The following is a 9,834-nucleotide window of genomic DNA, read 5'->3' on the forward strand; positions in this document are numbered from 1 at the left end:
AGGTGTGGGAATAAGGCCCTCAGTGCACAGAATTCTGCTCAAGAGACAGAAAAGAAAGAAATAGAGAAGAGGGACACAGAAGTTCCTGCTGGTACAAAAGCCTCTGGTTCCCAGCACCTTTAAGCCAGCTTTTGTAGCCCTCCATGCACTCTGATTATATGAACCAATAAAGTCTTCTCCTTGTTTAAACTAATTAAAATAAAATAAGATTTCTGTCACTCACATCCAAAGAGTTACAATTAATCATGATGTGTCATACAGGTGCAGAATTACTCATGGACTTCGGTGTAAACAGGCATATAAAATTTTTATTAGTAAGACAAAAAAGATCCTGTGAGTCTGAATGACTGCCATTAGCACTGAACAAGAGTTCTTCTTAAAGTCCTGTGAAGTGAGTAACATGTGGGCTAAAGAAACCAAAGGGAGAATGAATTCAAAGGGGTTATTATGGCAGAGACGGTGAGATAGTCCTGGAAACACATTCAGCAAATCTAATAGAACTAAAAGCTTTTAACTGCAAGCAAGGAAGTCTCCACGCCCAGCAAGGGAAGAGGAGTAGAGAGAAATGTTTAAAATTGAGAACAATCCAAGATGGAAGGAGGCGATATCCAGTGGCGTACAGAATCTAGTTCTGGAATGACTTGATGACTTGAGGATTTCCCATTCTAATGGAATCTTCGAGGTGAGAGGTCAAAAATTGAAACAAGGAGGCAAAGTGAGGGAGAGGAAATGCATACATTAGAAAGCTCCAATATTTAAACTTTTGAAAGTATCTGTGAAGATTTCAGGGATCAGACAAGATGAGTACCAAGTACATGTCTTCATTCTCTGCATTGCGATCTTTCCTTAGTATCACATCATTGCTTATTTCTATATATTTTCTCATTTTTCTTCTCTTATCTATCCTTTCTCTTTTTCTCCCTCTCCCTCTCTCTCCCTTTGATTGTTCATCTCCTACGTACACTCTGTTTTTCTCCACATCCGCACTCTAGGGACCAGGTAACATTGGGTGGGTGACTGACTTGGATGATGGTGACAGAGAGTGTAAGAGGAGACTGGGATCTATCAATGGCAGTGAAAAATCTCAGACTGACACGGGGCACTTTCCTCTCCAGCTCATGCTGCTCATTATGAATAAGCGTAGCTCTCCCGACTCTAATGCCCTTTAGCACACTGACATCAGCTTTTTCTTCTGAACTCAGCTCACTAAATAACTTTAGAGCTTTGAATTTGCACTGGAGTTCTTCTATGAAAAATGCACTAGAGAACTTAGAAAAGACCATGACTTTTGCCTTCCAAGAGTTAGCTCATGACTAGAGAGAGAGACAAATTTTCTCCCATTATCCTGGTGCAGAGGATGAGTATGAGCAGAGCTTCAGGATGAGGCAACTGCTTAAGCAATTGCCCAGTTTCTTGAAATAATATGATGTGGGGAGAAAAATGACAAGTTCTTTTTTTTTTTTATTATTGTGGGCAGCAAGAGGTAAGAGATTACACAAAAATTAAAAATATAATTGCCTAACCCTACAGGTGTATGAATAGAAGTAGGAACAGTGCTGATGCCTGGGAAAACCTGAGCATTGTGTCTGGGGTGACAAGATGTCAATGACAAAAACACAACCATCACATGTAATATGCAAGAGTGACTTGAGGGGCTTACATTTTTCTTGGGTAACAAAATCAATGTGCTTGCTGTTGTGACTGGGGACTCATTCCGTTGCAATTAGTAGTCTGATCCAATGCTAACACACACAGGGCAGAGTTCAGGGATGCAGTCTATTGCTCGGGAGGCACTGCCCTCTAAGAGAATGTGAGTTACTGCTCACATTTAAAATACCTTACCCAGCTATTCAACAGGAAATCATCCCTCTCACCATGCCTTACATACTGCTGCTCTGGGAATTCCCTCTACTGTTCCCTTCGGGATCTTCCAGTTTCCTGGTGTCCTGCTGTGTTTATTCTCATCCCATCAACTTGGTTTACAGGAGCATCTCATTCCTAAGGGGGTACTCACTTCAGGGTAGTCCCAGTGGTGGCCTCCTTCAGTGTTGCCCCTTAGGCTCTCCATTCCCCTCCCCCAGCCCTGGTCCTGGTCCTGCCTGTATGCCTACTCTCTAGCCCCCTCTATGTTGACTGTCACATGCATGCCACTTAATAACTGTTGCCTTTTGCTGTCCCTACCAAACTTCTGACCTGGAGTCTTCAGTCTAGGGACACAACAGTTGCTACTTCTGGGTTGTGAACCCTGTTTCAGCCACCCAACCACCTTCCTTCTAGCAATTATTTGTATGTTTTACCAAGCAGTCTCTATACGTGGGTTACTCATCAAACTGCTGCATGATCAGACTTTTCATGCAAAGACCACACAAGCTTCTAGAGATGTTAGAGCCTTCCTACACAATCAACTACTGTCAAATACGAACATTCCCTTGCTGGACTGTGGTCTCCCCCAGACCAACTGCGCTTGTTCTAAGGTAGCCATTATAACAGGACAACGAACCATCTCGTTAGAGAAAAGTAGCCTTTTTGTCCATTAACCCTTCTATTTGGCTAATCCATTAAAAAGTAATAAATCTAGTAGTAATGTTTTATTTCAAGGCTTATTTTATTTATAATATAGTAGATCCTTACAAGGAAGTAGAAGACAACAGAGAAAAAGGAGATTGGAAGATTTAACTCATTGGCACCGAAATTGTGCACTCTACCATTTGTCATTTGTGTGTGTGTTCTGGTGTATCTTTTGGATGCTCTGAGTTTTAAAGAAATATTTCTTTTCCAGTGAAATGCACGCTAAATTTTGAACTTATAAAAATGTTGCTACATAGACAATTACTATAGGTAGACTAGATTTTTTAACCTTCTTTTAATTGAAGTATAGTTAATTTACAATATTGTGTTAGTGTCAGGTGTACAGCAGATTGATTCAGTTATATATAAATATGTACATATTCTTTTCAGATTATTTTCCATTATAGGTTGTTACAAAATATTGAATATAGCTCCTTTTACTATAAGTAGGTCCTTATTATTTATTTTATATACATAGTAGTATATATATGTTAATCCCAAACTTCTAATTTATCCCTCCCACTTCATCCCCCCTTTCTCCTTTGGTAGCCATAAGTTTGTTTTCTATGTCTGTGAGTCTATTTCTATTTTGTAAATAAGTTCATTTGTATCATTTTTTAAATTCCACATATAAATTATATCATATGGTATTTGTCTCTGATTCATTTCACTTAATATGATAATCTGTAGGTCTATCCATGTTACTGCATATGGCATTGTTTCATTTTTTCATGGCAGAGTAACATTCCATTGTGTGTGTGTATATATATATATATATATATATATATATATATATATATATATATACACCTTCTTTATCCAGTCATCTGTTGATGGACATTTAGGTTGTTCTGTTGTCTTGACTACTGTAAATAGTGCTTCTATGAACATTGGTGTGCATGTATCTTTTCGAATTAGAGTTTCCTCTGGCTGTATGTACAGGATTATTTGAGATTTTTCTTGTTTCTTGAGGTCAGCTTATATCGCTATAAACTTCCCTCTTAGAGCTGCTTTTGCTGTGTCCCAGAGGTTTTGGACTATCATGTTTTTGTTTTCATTTATCTATAGGAATTTTTTGATTTTTCAACTCTTCGATGTCTTCAGTGATCCACTGGTTGTTTTATAGCATAGCCTCCATGCTTTGTTTAGCCTCCATGTGTTCGTGTTTTTGCAGCTTTTTTTTTTTTTGTAGTTGATTTCTAGCCTTATAGCATGTGGTCAGAAAAGAAGCTTGATATGATTTCAGTTTTCTTAAGTTTATTGAAGCTTGCTTTGTGGTCCAGAAATCTCTTAATATTCTCCCTTGTTTATGGTGCCATATAAAGGAAAATAAAGTAAGCAAAAAATATGTTGAGAATTAGGTTCTATTGCTAGTTTTCTTGCTAACAAGATCTTGATCTTATACATATCACTTAACTTTTTTGGATATCATCTTCCTTATATGTAAAATGAGATGGTCCTTGATAATCTGTGGTCTCTAAGGTTTCAACACTACTGACCTATCCTTATTATATGATAATAGTAAGATAATAGGAGCACGTGAGTGATGGGCTGCTAAACTCCTTCATAATAGTTTAAACTCTTCTATGTGATCTGGGAAGGGAAAAACAGATGAAAACCATTTAAAATGCAATGTAAAATCTAATAGGGTTAACAGGTAACTTTTCAAAAAGGTAAAATCATGATCTTCTTACAAATAAGAAAGCACACATATTAAATACTTTAACTCATTAATAAATGAAGGAACCACCCTTTAGAAGCTACAACTGACTCAAAGGAGAATGCAAAAAACACACTTACATAGGCTATCCGAGATGCTGAAATGAATTTATAAAGCTCGATACAAAGTGGTTACTGTATGCAGAGAAAAAATAAATCAATGGCATTCCATTAGACAGAAGCCATTTTTATTTTAATGGACAAGAATCGTTCGCATGACTATCAGTTTGCTACAGCATATAGAATTATGCAGTAGATCAAAAGCCATGCAAAGTGGAGATAACCTGAAAGGAAAGCTAGATGGGCCACAAAGTATTTGAATCCAATGTACCCTATTTCAAAGTCTCATAATTTTTTTTTTCGGACAACGGAATGTAAAATCTAATTTTCATCGTGAAACACAGTAATCCGTGTGCTGCAACAATGTGAACATCATTATTTCTTTAATATAGAAAATAAGAAAAGAAATTATGCACACCGTGTCATGGAAGAATCTAGTCTGCCTAGTTTATCAATTTACGCTTTTCTAATGACACTGCATCTGCTTGTGATTTGGAGGAAAAGATTATCACATAGGGGAGTGATATTTTAACTTGATCTTTCTCCCTGCCCCGCTGCACCCCTCACCCCATTTCAATCATTGTGCTACAACTATGAACTTCACTCATTTTTTTTTAAATCTCAGATTTAATCATATTAAATAACATTCTTAAATGTAAAAGGGCAAAACTGGTGATCCATACTTCTGATTCATTATACTTTTTAATTTTTCTAACATGAAAAAACTAACCATTAATGAAACAGTTCTTCATCTGTGGCAGTGGTTACAGGAAATCTATACATGAAATATAATTATAAAGAACTGTACACTTACACACACACAAATGCGTGTATGTTTAAACTAGTTGAACTGAATGAGATCTGTGGTCCAGCTAACAGTACTGCACTGATGACAGTCTCCTGGCTTTGGTCTTGCCATATGGTCGGGTCAGATGTCACTTTTGGAGGAAGCTGGATAAAGGTTAAAGGAACCCTATGGATTATTTCTACAACTTCCTGTGTGCCTATAATTATTTTTTAAAAGGTTTAATGAAAGTTAAATGTATGTTGACAGCATAAGTCAACTATTGATTGGAAGATGCATCACAAGGTTTATAATGGGTGTTTCTGGAAGGATCATTTAGGCATGCTGAAGTCTATCAGATAAAGTGACAATACATGGTTGTCACTGATGTATGGAACCTCTCAGTCAGCTAGGGGTGGATACGGGGGTTGTGAATAAAGTCACAGGATTAAAAATTGCCCAGAGTTTTTTTTTTTTTTTCTATGTTCCACACATGTCTATTTCAGAATTTGTAAGATTCCCCTTCAATCTCCATTTTGTTTCCTGATGGAGTCAGTAAGCTCTCTCCACTCCTGTCAATCCCAAAAGACCAAAGCCCCAGTTCCCAATGTTTAGCTCTTGGATCACTGTTCTTAAGTGATATTAATAGATTAGATACAAAGTTTACACTAACACAATGAATATTGGACGAACCAAGTTAATGAGGTTTGCTTTACTTCCCCTTTCAGAGTTGTTTTTTTTTCTTTTTTTCATGCTTAAGCATATTGTGAATTAAAAAAAAAAAAAGAGGAGAGAATTATTGTCTCCATCTGTCTCTTCTCCACAATGAAGTTGATAGGGACACAGCATGAGTTTCCCTCAGTTTTGGGAGCCAGGTAATATTGTCATTTTTAGCCAAAATTAATTTTAATTAAAATCCATACTCCAGGTAATGAGTTATTGCTCTTTTTTCATGGAATTTCTGCAAAAGGATAATAATTAAAATTTTTTTGATGTACACCCTATTTTTGGTATTTTACCAGCAAAATAGCCCCAGTCATGTAACTGAAGAGGAAGCTGTTATCACACTCTTAATCATAAAAAGAAGTGAATAGTGGCTGATTCTATGTTTCTAGCAGCTTACTCTTCCTGCCGGGCAAATGACCACAGAGGTTAATGTCTCGACTATAAAACTGATTCCAGGGGACAACGCTCTGTGTGTCCCACGGATACCGCAAGGTGAAGCGGTGTCATTGATTGCTCGTCTTCTCCAGCTTATAAACCAAATTTGAAAGATGCTTTCTTTAGCTTCCACAATTTGAGGGTGATTTTTGATGGTCTATTTATTGCAGGAGGTAAAGCAGAAAAAACAGTCAAACCACATTGAGCACATCCTCGGGAGATGCAGGCTTCATTCTGGGAGAGAGACGTGGAACTGTTCTCATAATCGATTGTCAACACGCCGGGAGGATGCTCGGTACAGCAAGCCTGCGTTTACCGAAGTCACGAGATGGAATTCTTCGCGGCAAGTTTTTCATTTTCAAATTCTAGACAAGAAAAGAATGTGATGTGAATTCTAAAATGCTTTTCCTTTCCTTTCCTACCCCCTGCCTTTTGTGATGTGGTTTAGCACTTTGCCTGGGAAATTACTTTCCTCCTCTCCATTTTAATCCTATTTTTGAGAGGTTTTAAGAGCTGAGTAATGAAAGTTCGACTCATCCGTGTCACGCATTGGGTCCTCAGCGTTTGTTAGCTATATATATATTGTGGCTTAATAACAGAAGTTAGGGTTAGGTCATGACATATTTGGAGACAGAGAGACTGCGTCTCACCTTCTGGCTTTATGAGGTTTTTGTTAAAATAATTTTTAACACATCACTTAACGTATTACCACACTTTTTTCCTGAACAGTGAAAATAACACTGGTTACTTCATAGTGCTATTATGAGGAATTTAAATAAGAATTATCTAATGTGAAGTAGGAGCTTTTAGATTTTGAGTGTATTGAAGGTACTGTACCTCAGACATACCTGTTTTTCTGTCCCTTTGATATATGATGTGATTACCAGCTATTTGACAATTAGTGTTAACACACTAATCTCCTTGTGGCAAGCAGGAGGAGCATGGAATAGGCTTTGGTCTGAGCTAATTACTGAGATTCCAAAATGCATGCAAAAGGCATCTCTACTTCAAGTATATGCAAAACAACTATTGTTTTTTCAAATACGGAGGAAAATAAATGTGTGTTCCAAAGCTTACTTGCAACTAATTTAATATTTTTTCTTGCCTAAATCTTCACTGATTGCTATGTTGAGTGAGAGGAGACCAGGCTAAAAATGTGCAAAATTTCCTTAAAAGAGTCCTTAGCCATTGACACCACTTTGTGTAAATCTCTATAAATCACTGCAGTGCAATGGGAGCCACTGAAAAGTTAGGAAAACAGGACTATGGAAACACAGAGCTACACCTGGTGCCCATTAGCCCACCAGATCCTATTCTTGGGGGTAACAGTATCAATCATGCCTCTATCATGATTCTTTTGGGAATGCCAAAAAGAAAATTGCTTATTGATGGTCTGACATGCAAAACAAATGAGCACCATAAGTTGTTATCTTTGCTTGTCGAACTTCAAAGTCTTGCCAATATGAGTAGAGAATGAAGTCTCATTACCTTCAAGATGCTGACCCCGTGTAGGAATGATACTGTCCGAAGTTCCCGCTGGTTATTAGGCACATGGTTCCTGACTGGCGAGCCTCTTTGGTAGGTAATGTGATTGTTAGCAGCAACTTCTTCTTCCAAACTGCAGCTAGAACTAGGCTAGCTCATCCAATGTTAGGTACAGAATGGCTGAGGATCAAGCCCATTCATAAAACAGAGGGGTCAGGGCTGTCCTGTCCATCAGCCAACTGACATCCCAAACTGGGACTGGGCTCCCATGCTGTCCTCCAGATAATGGGATCCCTTGACCCTCAGGGTGCCTCAGTCTGGGTCCCCACTTTGGTTTCTCCACCTGGAGGATCTTCTGAGATTTTACACTATGATTTCTTAAAATATGTAAGCATTTAGATATAATGGGTTTTGGTTTTTACTTGCATATTAGTTTGTCTGCTGTAAGAGTGAATCCATTTAAACTGAGTTTAAGAAGAAACACTATATATATATATATTTGAATCCCCCGACTCTAACCCTTACTATCTGTCTTGTACATATTGTGGAACCTCTCAAAAATTCAATTTCCTTAAATGTAAAAGAGAAATAATGATAGTATTTACATCCCAGGATTATGAAGTCCTCATGACAATATGAAATGTCCAAATGATAAGGTATATGAAGCAACTATAAGAGTTCTTTGAACACAGAAATCACTCTATAAATGTTAACTATTATTAGACTATAACTGCATGCAACTTACATCCAAAAAATATAAATGCATACGGGTCCCTTAACCTAACTCTCTGGTTGGATGAGTCATTAACATCATATTCTTTTATTTGGCCTAAAACTATTTAGCCTCTCAATTCCACTTTAGTGAATACACACTAAAGTACACAATAGTATACTCAATTTCCTCCCAAACCTCATGAACATGTAAACAAACATGTTTTAATCCATTTCTTTGAATATATATATATATATATATATATATATATATGTACACACACATATATATATATATATTTTTTCACTCTGGGTGTAAACTAATTCAGCATTTCCTTAATGTTTTTTCCATGTGTGTGTGTGTGTACTTTTCCATATATGTGTGTGTATATATATTTATGCTTTCCATATATGTATATATATTTAATGTTTCATTTATACATACTGTGATCCTTCTGGGCAATCTTCTCTCTGTGCCTTTAACTCTTGATCTTCTCTAGTGTCTGCCAACCCTTCAAACCACCACATTCCTATATTTAGGTTAATCAAGGACCTTTAGATATAATGTCCACCTTCACATAATGTGGAAATGTGACTATCTGTAACATTGCTTTGTAAACTTTCTATTTGTTCAGCAATTTTCACTGTGCTTGAAGAAAATAATTTGGTATTTGCTTTACTGCTTATAAACGTAGCCCCTAAGGGGCCATTAAAAATTCACATGCCGTAAATTTGATAGCAGATTACTTTTTAAACGTATTTGGGCTGAAATCTCCATCTTCTTAGCTAATATAATTTAAGTCCAGTTATATGAGGCATTCCATATCCATCCAGTTGCTAAAGAGAGCCAAGCAGAATTATTTTTTCCATAAAATTCATGCAGTTCTTACAAAGTATCATGATCATGCAATGATAGCATTGTCTTTTATGCACCATTTATATCACACATTCCAGTTGCTACTGAACATAAATACATGCTTTATAATATGGCAAACCACGTCGGGAACGACTGAGAAAAGAATTGCCATAAAATACAATGCAGAAAGCAGGGAGGAAAGAAAAGAGCTCTATCTCCGTATCCTGTAAATGACCCTTGGAATCACAACGCAAACCAGCAAAGATAACCAACTGTTCTGAGTATGCAACAGCCATCTCAAGTCCAAAGTAGTACTGTAAGCTGGCTTTTAGCTATAAAATACAAGTAAGCGTATTTACCATAGTGTTCATTTATTTGATTGAAATTAGACAACACACTAAGGAGATGTTCTTATGCAAATCGTAGCATAGAAAGATATTGAAGTGGGCTGTCAAGAACATCTCGCCCACAGGGTTAGAGCAGACAAGCC

This window comes from Camelus bactrianus, chromosome 1 (genome assembly GCF_048773025.1).
Source record: "Camelus bactrianus isolate YW-2024 breed Bactrian camel chromosome 1, ASM4877302v1, whole genome shotgun sequence".
Taxonomy (NCBI): Eukaryota; Metazoa; Chordata; class Mammalia; order Artiodactyla; family Camelidae; genus Camelus; species Camelus bactrianus.